At 46.3% G+C, this 12,565-nt stretch overlaps 1 protein-coding gene across 1 annotated transcript in view; it reads left to right on the top strand.

Moving 5' to 3' along the window:
• The window catches only part of LOC119105584 (broad-complex core protein isoforms 1/2/3/4/5), a 35,341-nt gene that overhangs the window by 9,852 nt on the left and 12,924 nt on the right, over window positions 1-12,565 (top strand). The window lies entirely within an intron of this gene.

Here is a 12,565-nt window from a genome sequence, read left to right as displayed (position 1 = left end):
ATCACGAGATCCCGCTCAAGACAGTTCACCGTCTGTTTGTTTCCTTGCGAGGCTTTACCTTTCTTAGTTTGCAAACGCCAGGAACCCCCCCCCCCCCGCCACCCCCCCCCCCCACTCCCCTCCACCAGTCCGCGTTACAAAAACCGGCGAAGCAAGGTTGAGGTTAAAATTGTTGGCTGCCATCCTTTTTTATTCATTTTATATATATGCTGGTGTGAAAATCTGCATTTTAGAGAATAAAAACATCAATTGCTACAGCAGAATGGCACGTTTCATTACTAACATTCACACATCGGTAGAGATTCAATCAGCCAGTCAAAATTGCCCTTTTTATGCAATTGGTTTGTAATTCTAAGGTTATCTGTGGTGTCTGTCGCGTAAATGTAGGAGTGTCAATTCAAATTAATTTCTGAGGCACTACTCAATACCTATGTTAGGCTGGGCCCCTCCATGCTGATTCTTCCCCCACCACCAGCCAGCAATTTCCGGCTGGAATATTACAAAACGATATCAGAAAAACGTTAACTATAAAACAAAACCATCTTCTCTGGACCTAATTTATTAACCATGATCCATGGGTTGCTATCACACCCAACCCTCCGCATAACAACTGACACTTCTATCATTATGCCACCACCACATGTTGGGTTGGGCCCCCTGGATGCTGATTCCTCCTCCCTCAGCCCACATTTCCAGCTGGAAAATTCCAAAAAAAAAATTGAAAAAGCTACCAGTAGCACAAAAGCATCTGAAGATGGTTTAGGGAGCAGCGAACAATTATGCGATACACCCAAAAATATGGATGTTTCCCAAATGCGCACACGTCTTCACAAACTTAGGGGAGCGATGGAGCCCTGAACTGAATAAGAAGTAGAAACACCCATGATTTGAAGATATATGTGACTGGTAGCCATTCTCAATCAGGACAAGCACAAAAAGGGCTTAAATTGGCGTTTAGAACTATTTTCACATACTGCTATTATCCTTCATGAGGATTGCCATCAGGCTTCAGCATCAAATCCACTCTTTGAAAGGGAAGAAGGCTGGTCGCTTGTGACTGCTTCAGTGAGTTAACAGCCTTTTCGGTGTCCTGAAAAGGCGGTTTGAATAATCAAGGGTCAATTCCTACCTTGATCGGATAATCCCGCCGACTTACCCTCAACTGTCATTGCCTCTCATCGCTGGAGACAGGATACTGAATCCCGGCACAGCCAACGAAGTAAACAAGACCAGAAATTAAATCCTAGGCAGGTATTCATGGCACTGCAATGCGAATGCCACTTGCAAAGTTGCAGTCCATTGAAAGTCACAGCCCACCTCATATCAGTCGCATAGCAACAATTGAAATATGCCCTTGCGGCCAAATGAATTCCCATATCTAGATCGTTTTCAGTGCTTTATGATGATGTCTAGTTTGGGCCACTGAGAGTGGCTGTTAAAAACGGCGAATCGGCCAACCGGCCGGACCATTAGAAATATACTGATTTGCCGCCGGCCTGTCACCGAGCCGGCCGACAAACTAAAAAACATAGGATATTTTTGGCGCCGGCATAGAAGAAAACCTAGAAAAGATGCCGGGGTGCCGTAGAGTACGGTAAAGAGTCTTCACCGAAACGTTTGTCGGTGCTGTGTGATGAAATTTTACCTTGGAGGCATCATATCTACGTATGGAGACCTCATGTCGTGTTCTGCTTATGTGCTATATTTTTCGTCTTGGCAGTCACGAAAATTTGGTGTCCAAAATCAATTTTGGCACCAAGCTTTGCGTGAATATTGGCATTTTTGTCGCCGACCTTGTCCGCGAAATCGGCTGGTATTACCACGCCTGCCTACACGACAATCGTATGCTGCAAAAAGATGTGACGGTCATTTCTCCTACAATAACGAATTAGACAACCCTTACGTATATCCGACATGACATGTCCTGCAAAGATTTATACGTGAGTCAGTGTTACACGACAAAACTTACGCTTGAACTTAGCAGTCATTATGTTTACTGCCAAAGTTACAAAATCTACTTGTCAGCAGTAGTACTTATATGGCTACTACTTATATACGACATTTGGTCACATGATACAGGCCACACTTTGGAAATTATGTCCATCAATGCTTCTGCTCATAGGTAGTAGAGAAAGAAGTAGACGCCTCACCAAAATGGCGGAGGGAGCAAACGCATTGGGCGCTTGGTCGGGAGAAACCAGAGTAGATGTGCTCATTGCATGGTGTCCATGCATGAGTACTGGTGCAAACATTCGACCAACAGAACCAATGGTGCAGCCAAAATCTTGGCCAGAGGGGAGGGGCACAGGTTTGAGGCAAATACCTTAAAGTTAAAGGGGTCTCCCAAAGATGCAGTCCCGGATATAACACACTTGTCAAACACCTTTGCTTTGTTTTATAACCATTTTTACTTTTCACAACTGAAACAAAACCGAGGAGCCGTCAATGGACCAATTCCATTTGATTCCATGACGTCAATTAAAGGAAATGTGCCACAACTATGGCGTTTTGAACTGAAATGGCAATCTCAAGGACCTTTTGATGCAGTTCACGGTCATGTCCTTTTTTAGACCTAAAACGATCTGGTTCCTGAGTTACACGATCGTTAAGTGCGAAAGGGTTTATTAGTGCGAATATTATTATGGTTTTGGTTGGTTTATGTTTTAATTGCTCATTTACTGCAAAAAGGCTTCTTGGAAGCCAATTTGAAAATCACATTGGAATTAATGACGCCATAGAAACGTTACGCGATCGCGTTCATACTACGGCTGTTTTCTGCTTATGGTCAAAACAACATGGCCGCTGAGACATTCGCATTCGCATTCGCAAAAGCGATGATGCGGCGCGTATCATACTATGCGCGAAAGATGATTGGCTGTTAGCAAAATTCCGCTGCTGAACGGGTGTCACAAACGCAAGCGTGAGCACTTTTGAGTTGTGCGGCACTCGTCGTGAACGGGGCATTTTTCTTCATTTCTAGGTCATAGGTCAATGCTATAAAAAAGAACGCCACTGTCAGCAAAAAAGTACGGTGCCCAAAAAAGGGTACTATCCCTAAAGTTACAAAAAAGACGCGACGAAAAAAACTGGCATTTTCCCCCTGCTGGCGTTTTTTTTTCTTCTTCTTCTTCTGACGCATTTCTTCCAGACAGCTTGGTTCGCGCTTTGTGCACCGCAGCACAGAACCTTGCACGAGTTTATGGGTTAGCAGGCATTGTAAAATTAGGGAAACTTACAGTAATTTTAGACGTATATTTTACCATATATTTCACACATATTCAAGACAAATTTAAACCTTCAACAGAAAATTGTGTGTTACAAGTACAACCTCTTGAGCTGCATTACCATGAACCCCGTTGGGACTTTGTTTTGAAGGGAGATCACGGTGAAATGCGGTGTTATAACCGAAAATCTGATCGGAGATTGCAAGAAAATCTGCTATTTGCTAGCCCCGCGAACTGTGCAAGTGTGAGATTACACTTTTTTGACAAAAGAGTGTGAATCAGGAACTCGAAATGTGTGTGATCACTGGTGGTGAGTGCAAGTGACCTTTATTGATCTTGATATGATGGGGACTGTGCGTGCGAGGTTTGTACCTCTAAGAGAGAACATTTTTCTGGTATTCTTAAGTCTACTGACTCCCAATAAAATGTGATATATTGATACCTGTCCCTACCCTTATGTTTGTGTTTGAACATGACAAATGAATGCCAGCAAACCAAGAGAAACACTAGCACTTATGCTGCAGGGTCGTACAAAGGCAAGCTGGTACTTCGTTATGATCTTGCCAACATTTTGAGCCCATTGAGGTATTACAGCATGTAATTAATCCATTGCATGCCATGATATAATTATTCGTTTTGGCAGTAGGGGCTGGTGCGTACAGCTCATTAACACGTGCCCGGGTGGCCGGCTAGATATCCTTCGCACGGGTTGGGCGGTCAATTTTACCCTCCCCTGAGATCTCGGAAACTAAGAAAGTTAGAGACACCAAATTTACCGGGTGTGTTGACCTGTACGTGAACTCACTTATGTCAAGGCTTCAGGTTCCTAGGTGATGACCCTCGGGTCAAAAAGGTCAAACAAGGTCAAGTTCCAGGTTGGTCTTTTAAGTGCCCCAGAGCCTAGATAACCGTCATTAAGCAAAAGGTCACATTCTTATTCAAGGTTTGTTTGATCCTTTGAAGGTCAAGATAACGAAAATCATACAAGATTGCTTTGAGTTTTGCATTTGACTACGGACAAAAATTACGCTAGGCAGTATGCTCCTAAAACAAAGTGCTGACCCGGGTCATCTGAGGTCAATAACCCATTCTGACCTGTAAGAAGTTCATGGAAGATGTATATGTGGTTACTGCTATCAATAAACTCGAAATGAGCACCAGAAACTATCCCATACAGCAAGTCCTAGAGTAACAAAACAGGTTGGTTCTGACCTTGGTGTGACCTTCATACCTGACCTTAGGTCAATTTAATTTGCTCATTCAACTGTTGTGTTGCCTACGAAAGCATCTCAGAGATGTATGACTTCGTATAATACCCCGTTGTTGGATCAGGTTGTGGGATTCCCTAGAAATTGCCTTCGCTGAAACCGTGGTCTGACTTGGACCTGCCATAGGTCAGCGACCTTACAACGTACATCTTAATTGTTGGTATCAAACGATCCGCTATTTCATTATCTACAGCTATGCAAAATTTGACGAGGCTACGCCGTGCCGTTCGGAAACTATTCTAGAAAAACCTTCGGTGAGGGGGTCAATTTGCCCCCCCCTGACCCGTGCGCGTGTTAATGCATATGCTCAGTATAGGCTCACATTATATGGCTTAACTAACTTGCCTCTCCCTAAGAACTCTGAGAATATAGAGCTGTATTATTAGTAAGGCACATTGCGCTGTTCACAAATTTTGTATGCAGACGAGCATTGCTCGTGTGTCATCAATGCCATAGTCACTGCAACTTGCATGAGATGCTGGATGCTGGGTGCTTTGCCTCTCTGCAATGAACTATATAAGGCTTCATTGTTAAACGACACAATTTATGCTTCAAAAGTAAACCCGCCGCAGAGATATTGCTGTCAAAACTACACTCCTTACACATACCGCAGGCACAACATGTCAACAAAATTAAAAAAAAAGTAATAGAATAAATAAATAAGTGCTTCTTATCAGCGCCATGAACTTCTTATCACAGTATTGCCCAATTCGCCCCCCCCCCCCCCCCTAACGCGTAAATGATCCCGACACACTTGTTAGGCATCCACGCATTTAGCCCTCTGCCACGTGTTGGCAGTAGAAGTAATATCGCGCATACGTAAAGTGTCTACGCTTTTGAAGCAGAAGTGATGAGCAAACACTTTACAGATGTGTCGTGTGGGAATAATGTCCTCTAGAAGCCTTTGCAATGAGAAATCTCGTGCATAACTTATGACTAAAAAGCAATGCCGGGTAAAAATTGTTGAAGCATAATTTACATTTATGCCCGGTTTCCACCAAGTTTTCCGGCCCGGAAAATTGGATGGATCGACTAGGGCAGAACAATTTAATTGTTGTCAGATGTGCCAAGGTATTTGAATCTGATAAACCAGAATTTCCTTATGAAAGTTAGCATCACCTGTCCGGAATTTCACAATACACGTGACGACACTTTCGAAAAAGCCTTCTGTCTCTGTCTCTGTCCTGTCTCTGTCTCTCTCTGACTCTGTCTCTGACAGACACAGAGACAGAGACAGAGACAGAGACAGAGGAGACAGACAGAGACAGAGACAGAGACAGAGACAGAGACAGAGACAGAGACAGAGACAGAGACAGAGACAGAGACAGAGACAGAGACAGAGACGAACAGAGACAGAGACAGAGACAGAGACAGAGACAATCAGCATGCGTGTACATTTCAATACATACCTGAATCACCTTCTCGGTCGCCCCCTTGGTTACATCTGCATGCGAAACGCGCTTCACAATGAATCTTCTTTTCCGTTTTTTGGGGGGGCTGTGCCGGTCCGGTCACAAGTTGAACTGAAGTCAATTTCCCGTGCTTGCCCGCTCGGATCCTTCTGGCCGGTGGGAGAAGCCGGCTGGCCGGCCGGCGGCGGTCAAGTTTTCCGCGGTTACATTCCGGTCGCACCGCCAGGTGCCCTCCGGTCTGGAATTCCGCACGAGGCAACGCGGTTTACCGGACCGGAAAACTTGCTGGGAACCTGTGCAGAAAATGCCGTTGGGAGGCGCCTCAGTCGAACGCGTGGCAGATGTAATGAGCCAACACCGCTCGAAACAGCCCAAGTTTGACGTTGGAAAAACCCGGAGCGGGTCACCGATTCCTCAGTGCACTATGTGCACTGGGACATTCGGGGATGCACACTGCCTTGTACACATTCAGACAGTTTCGGTGGTGCATTGGATTCGCGACACTACGCCAGCCGAGCCCCTCCAGAACGGGTGAGATGTGATCGCCGCGGCGGACACCACTTACTCGCCTGGCCGCGAAGTGTACCACCCTTTGCAGCCCGTCCGGGCGACGCTCGACCGCTCGCCCCCCCCCCCCCCCCTGAGATGGGAAATGTGAATGCGGACAAGAAGCTTCAGAAACTCAAGAGTGAAGTGGTGTCGAATTTTAAACAGGGATACGAGGATTGCATTACCGGCGTCGAACGGGTTGTGAGATGTGGGTTCCCCAGGTGAGGTCATGGTCGAGATGTACACGCAGTGTCTTCACTGAAGATGATAAATGGGTGTTTGTGCCAAATATGGTAATGTGGAACTTGGCAGTCTTGTGATGGAAGGTTTGGTGCCGATCAGGATGAGTCCCTCTTTTTGGGGTTCATTTTAAGGCTGTTTGACTGAATCCAGTTTTGAAGGCACTGAATGGACTCCTCGACACGGGCTTTCAGGCTGGACAGGCCGACGAAATCGGGTGTGGCGGAATCAAGGAGTTGGGTGTTATCGGTGTAGGATAGTAGGCGCCCGTGGGTTAGGAAGCTGGATAGGTCCATGATGAAAATGAGGAACAGAATTGGGCCGACGAGTAATCCCTGGGCCACCCCGTCGGATAGGTATAGGGTAATTGAGTCGCCACTAACCACCTGCTTCTGACCGCCCACGTAGTCCTGGAACCATCTCGAGGGCGCCCCGCACAACTCCAGCTTGCTCAGGAGAACGGCATGATCAGCGCTTTCAAAGGCCTTACTAAGGTCAATCGTCGTTATCGATGCGTCATGACCTTTGTCAACAGCTCTTACGGCCATTCGACAGCGCCGATAAGGGCGTCCTCCATCGGGTGATGTGGACGATAAGCATAATGGCGCGGCGGCTGTACATGGTTGTCAATAAGGTAATAATTGAGCTGCAAGCAAACGACATTTTTGATAATTGTTGACAATATGAGAGAGTAAGAAAAAGCCTGTAGATATCTAGTAATAAGGAATATAATATATATAATAATATATATATTATATATATATATATTATGCATGCAGAATGTAAAAACTTTGCCGTGAAGCGATATACACCGTGTTGCAGTGGAAGTAATGCAGTAGTGTTAACATTTTAGGACAGCGGCCGCCCGGTGCTGGTACCGTTATTTCGTCATTTGGTACCGTAATTTCGTTTCCTTCACGCCGGGCTACCTTTTAAATTCAGCAATACAATGTCGACCGGTCGCATCAAACAATAGGCGCTACCGGACGATCTTGACGTTCGGGCGCCGTTTGAGGTCCTAAGCCAGATCCGTCCCACGAGCACGATCGCACACGTCACCCACGATTATATATTTGTTAAATATTTTCATAGTTTTATCTTCACGCGGGGGGGCGGGGCATTCTGGAATACTCCCGAGGAAGCATGTCCAGGAAATCTGTGTCATTGCTATGCAACGGACCCGATCACTTCCGCCGCGAATGATTATAATTATTTATGCTCGTCGCCGCAACTTTATCTCCATGCGCCGGTCACTCTCCCATATTCAGTAACACGTTATACGGTAATATAGTGGCACGGTGATTCGGTGATATCGAGTGACGGCTTTAGACAGCCATTTTTTTATTACTAAAATTAAGAGGTCTAGAAACGTCTATGCCCGGTGACCGAGTGGAGGAGGGAAGGGGATGGGGAGGAAGAGGGTGGTAGAGATGGAGGGCATTGTTCGCTCTGTATTTACACTGCACATTTGGGAAAAAATGTATGTCATGCTTGCCACGCTAGATATATATTACAACTGTTTCCTACCAGCGCGCAATTTTGTCTATTTGACTCATCTGTAGGTACCATTCAGCAACTAAAACTGCCTAGTTTCCTTAATTTTCGTCCATTTCAACATTGTCTCCCTGCGGGGCAAAATTGTAGACAGGGGTGGTAAAACCGCCCGACTTGCTGGATAAGGTCGGCGACAAAAATGCACGCATTCACGCGAAGCTTGATGCCAAATTTTTTTTTTCACAGCAAGTTCTGGTGGCGGCCAAGACGAAATAATACCGCACATTATGCAAGTGTAACAGGGGACCTCCATACACAGCTAGTATGCCTCCATGGTAAGACATAACGTCACACAACACCAGCAAACTTTTCTATAAAGACTTCCTTACCGCACTCTACGGCACCATGACAATCTTTTCTAGGTTTCAATTCTATCCCGGCGACAGATAATCCTACGATTTTTAATTGGTCGGGAACTCAATAACAGGACCACGACAAATCAGTGTATTTCCCTACGGACCCGGCCGGTACGTCGATTGGCTGTTTTAACTGCCGACCCTCAGTGTCCCGAACTATACGACGTAAAATACTGGAAACAAAACCTAGATATGGGGGATTCATCTGGTCCGCAAGGGCATATTTCAATCAATCGTTGCGGTGCGACTGATACGAGGTGGGCGGTTGCTTTCAATGCACTGCAATTTTGCAAGGGGCATTCGCATTGCGGGGTCATGAATACCTGCCTAAGGTTTGATTTCTGACCTCGCGGGCTTCGCTGGCGATGGCCGAGTTCAGCATCCTGTCCCCGGCGACGCGAGGCATGGACAGTTCAGGGTAAGTCGGCGGTATGATCTGATCAAGGTAAGAACTGGCCTATGATTATCCAACACCCTATTCAGCGCAACGAAAAAGCTGGTGACTCACTGAAGCAGCCGCAAGCGACCAGCCTTCTCCCCTTTAAAAGGACTGTAATTGATATTGAAGTATAATGGGACTCCTCATGAAGGGGAATAACAGGAGGTGTCAAGCGTTCTAAAATGCCAATCTATGCCACTTTTGCTCTTGTTTGGGTCTTTTGTTCTCTCTGATGTTTGAATGGTTCAATTTTCTTTTAAATACTTTTAGAAGCACTATTTCACCACGGTCGTTCTCGCGCACGGCACCCGCCGCCTGGTGTCATCGCAGGGGTCGACGCCGTTCGGTTTTATGAAAACTGCAACCCCGGCCATCGCTGATCTTGCTCCTGAGGCTGATAGTGTGCATGACTTCAAATTGGTTTATGCTATTTGCTTCGCCGCCTGATTTTGCAAAGGAATCAAAGTTTTCAACGGGAATATGGGAAGGTCTTTTTTCATTTTTAACCTCAGCTCGATCCACTCTACTCGACATTTCTGAGACCCGTTACGCTTTCCAGACAAGGAGCCGTGAGCGGAAATATTAGAGGGTACACTATCATACCGGTTCAGGGCTGAGAGCCATTTCCGATCTTAACGCGTGGTGCATTCCGGCTGTCATTCTGGTGGCATAGGGGCGGGCCCCCTGAGTCTATCCAGAGGCCCTTAGAGAGATACATCATACCGTTTTGAGCACCATCAAACATATGCTGGAAGACGGGTGTCACTTTCTCAAATCGGTTGTGAGGCTCAGCCCAAAAAAAAAAAGACTTTACCTACCAAAACATAGTAGTACCAGGTGGGTGGGGTAGGTAGGTGGTAGGCAGGCAGCAGGCAGGTAGGTAGGTAAGGCAGGTAGGTAGGTAAGGGCAGGTAGAGGAGGGGGGAGGTAGGTATGGTAGGGAGGGAGGGGAGGTAGGTAGGTAGGGGGGAGGTAGGTAGGTAGGGGGGAGGTGGTAGGTAGGTAGTAGGTAGGTCGGTCGGTAGGTCGGTAGGTCGTGTCGGTCGGTCGTCGTTCGGTCGGTCGGTTCGGTCGTCGGTCGGTCGGTGGTCGGTGGGTCGGTCGGCGTCGGTCGTCGTCGGTCGTCGGTCGGTCGTTGGGTCGGTCGGTCGGTCGTCGGTCGGGGTCGTCGGTCGGTCGGTCTCGTCGGTCGTCGGTCGGTCGGGTCGGTCGGTTCGGTCGGTCGGTCGTCCTCGTCGCCCGTCGTCCCATCTTTTCCTCGGGGCCCCCACCTGGGCGCTCCGCTTCCGTTGACTTTCGGCCCACCATGCCTTCTCGACCCCCACCCGATCCGTGGCCTAATGCCTTCACCTCTTTATCGAAACAATAGCAGAACTCAGTAATTCACGTCTTTACTACCGTTATATGTTTGTTTAGAATAGGGTTTAGTTCACAGAAAAACATCTTAGTAAACCTTACTAAGGGATCACTGATTACTACTTCCGCTGACCGTGTTGTAAAACCGCCACAGCGACGACGATGTGACAGATGCGTTTGCCATTTTTTTGGTGAGAACAAGCGTTAATTTGTATCAGGGCTGAGTTGTTCTTTCAAAAGCTGCCGCGCAATGCAGTTGTTTTTATCCACATCTGGGCGCTACCATTTGAAAAAACTTGTCACATGTTTGCAGAGTGTTTTACCATATGGAGGAGTTCGCATGACAAAAACGTTAGGTACTATTCTATCTGCAGGACACTATTTGGTACAAAATACAGCTGATACTAATAATAATTTGTTTGGGTTACCTACTACCTAGAATACCAATAGTTAAGATAGAATACTAGAATACCAATAGTTAAGATAGTTCGGGGGGGGGGCTCAGCCCCCCCCCGAAAGTACTTCATGTAACGCCCCTGTGCTGAGGGTACCGCAGGCAGTCATGCCGAAAACCCGAGACTATATACAAAGACAGAACGGAACCTTTGGCACAGCAGAAACCTCGAGTTTGCCCATAAATATATCCGTTCGCCGTACATGATAGGACAAGATGCTGCCATTTAGCAGATAAAGCCATTGTGCCAAGGGCGTTTTGAGGAAGATGCTTGGTAAAGTAGCTAAATCGGTATGCATGGTAAAAATAGTTCAAAAGTTAGCTAAACACAGGGGGGTCAATCCTTGTGAATTATTGGGAGCCTAACCCAAGGTCTGACAACCTACCCCTCCCAATGATTTCCTCACCGGTTTTAACCCACTTCATTTTGATGAGCATAAACATATGCTTTTTATTTTTGTATAGTTAGTAAAAAGTGATTCTCTTCTGATCGGTAAGTAGAGGAGCCCCATTAGAGGCCACCTTGGAGGAAATGTTTCACAATTGAAGATGTTGAGGCAAGCATCAGATATGATGGGAAAAGATTACTTGGAACTATTGGTAAGCTTTCAAGGTTCAAAAAACGAAGCCAAATAGCAAAATTTCAAAGTTTGCAAAAATGCGCCCTGTTACGTCATTGTTTGATGGCGTCATGGAATGCTTCCGTGACGACGCAGTACCGGGCAGCATCTGGCAGCCAGACATGAAGAATACCTCAAAACACGTGAAAGCTGACGCCAACTGGCCATCAAAGTCCTACAACAGAAATTATAACCGTTCGGCCAAATTCCGCTGCTTTGACTGATGACATCACAAATGTAATCGGCACGTAACGGTCGATGGTGGATGCATGCCAACCGCAGTTCCCTTGGCTTTTTTAAACGGTTCTAAGACTGGAAACCGTTAAGTATCGTTGGTTGCACCATGAAAGGACTATGTCTTTTCCGAACAGGGCATAATATCAGCTGCAAGATTTATTAATCATTAATGGACTGGCGTCGGAGCCGAGCGCCTCTGGCTGGAAACGGGGCGATAAAACTCTCACATAGCTTTTTGGGAATTCATTGCCTGAGTTGGAAATGTTTGCAGGGGCTGGGTCAACTGAGGCGTTTCATTTCTTTAAAAGGTATATGCTCTTTAGCTAATTGAGGGATGCCACAATGGGGTCCGGTCAAGGTCATTCCATAGGTAAGAGTAATAATTTGGTGTATTTATGCGACCAATGGTTCAAAATATTTTAACATCCATTTTGCTCGCGCTGTGCAGCTTAAACGGCAGCTTTGATTTTGTTCTGGTCAGCATATGGTCAGATGTAGGTAGGACTCCAAAATGAGGTCATACGAAGTCAACATGACACGCAGTAAGCTAGTCATGTCATACACGCTTCCGGATTGCTTTTCCCACAGGAATCCAATATAAACACTTTTAATCTTATATCGGGTCATCTGAGTGCATGAAGAGATCAAAACCTGTTGTCTGTCACAATCTGCTCTGACCTTTGAAAGGCATTCAACAGCCATGGGGGGAGGTTAGGGAAATTGATTTTGAACGTGCTGCGTAAATGGCTTGCTCATGTCTTGTTTGAAACGCGGATTTAATAATTTTCGAAGTGGTAGAAGTTCCAATTTGCTGGGAATAGAGGACAGGAAACTTTTGTGACAACGAGACAATGCC

Source organism: Pollicipes pollicipes, unplaced genomic scaffold, assembly GCF_011947565.3.
Source record: "Pollicipes pollicipes isolate AB1234 unplaced genomic scaffold, Ppol_2.1 Scaffold_6138;HRSCAF=7277_pilon_pilon_pilon, whole genome shotgun sequence".
NCBI lineage: Eukaryota > Metazoa > Arthropoda > Thecostraca > Pollicipedomorpha > Pollicipedidae > Pollicipes > Pollicipes pollicipes.
The sequence above is the reverse complement of the archived record's forward strand: the minus strand, read 5'-3'. Positions and strand labels throughout refer to the sequence as shown.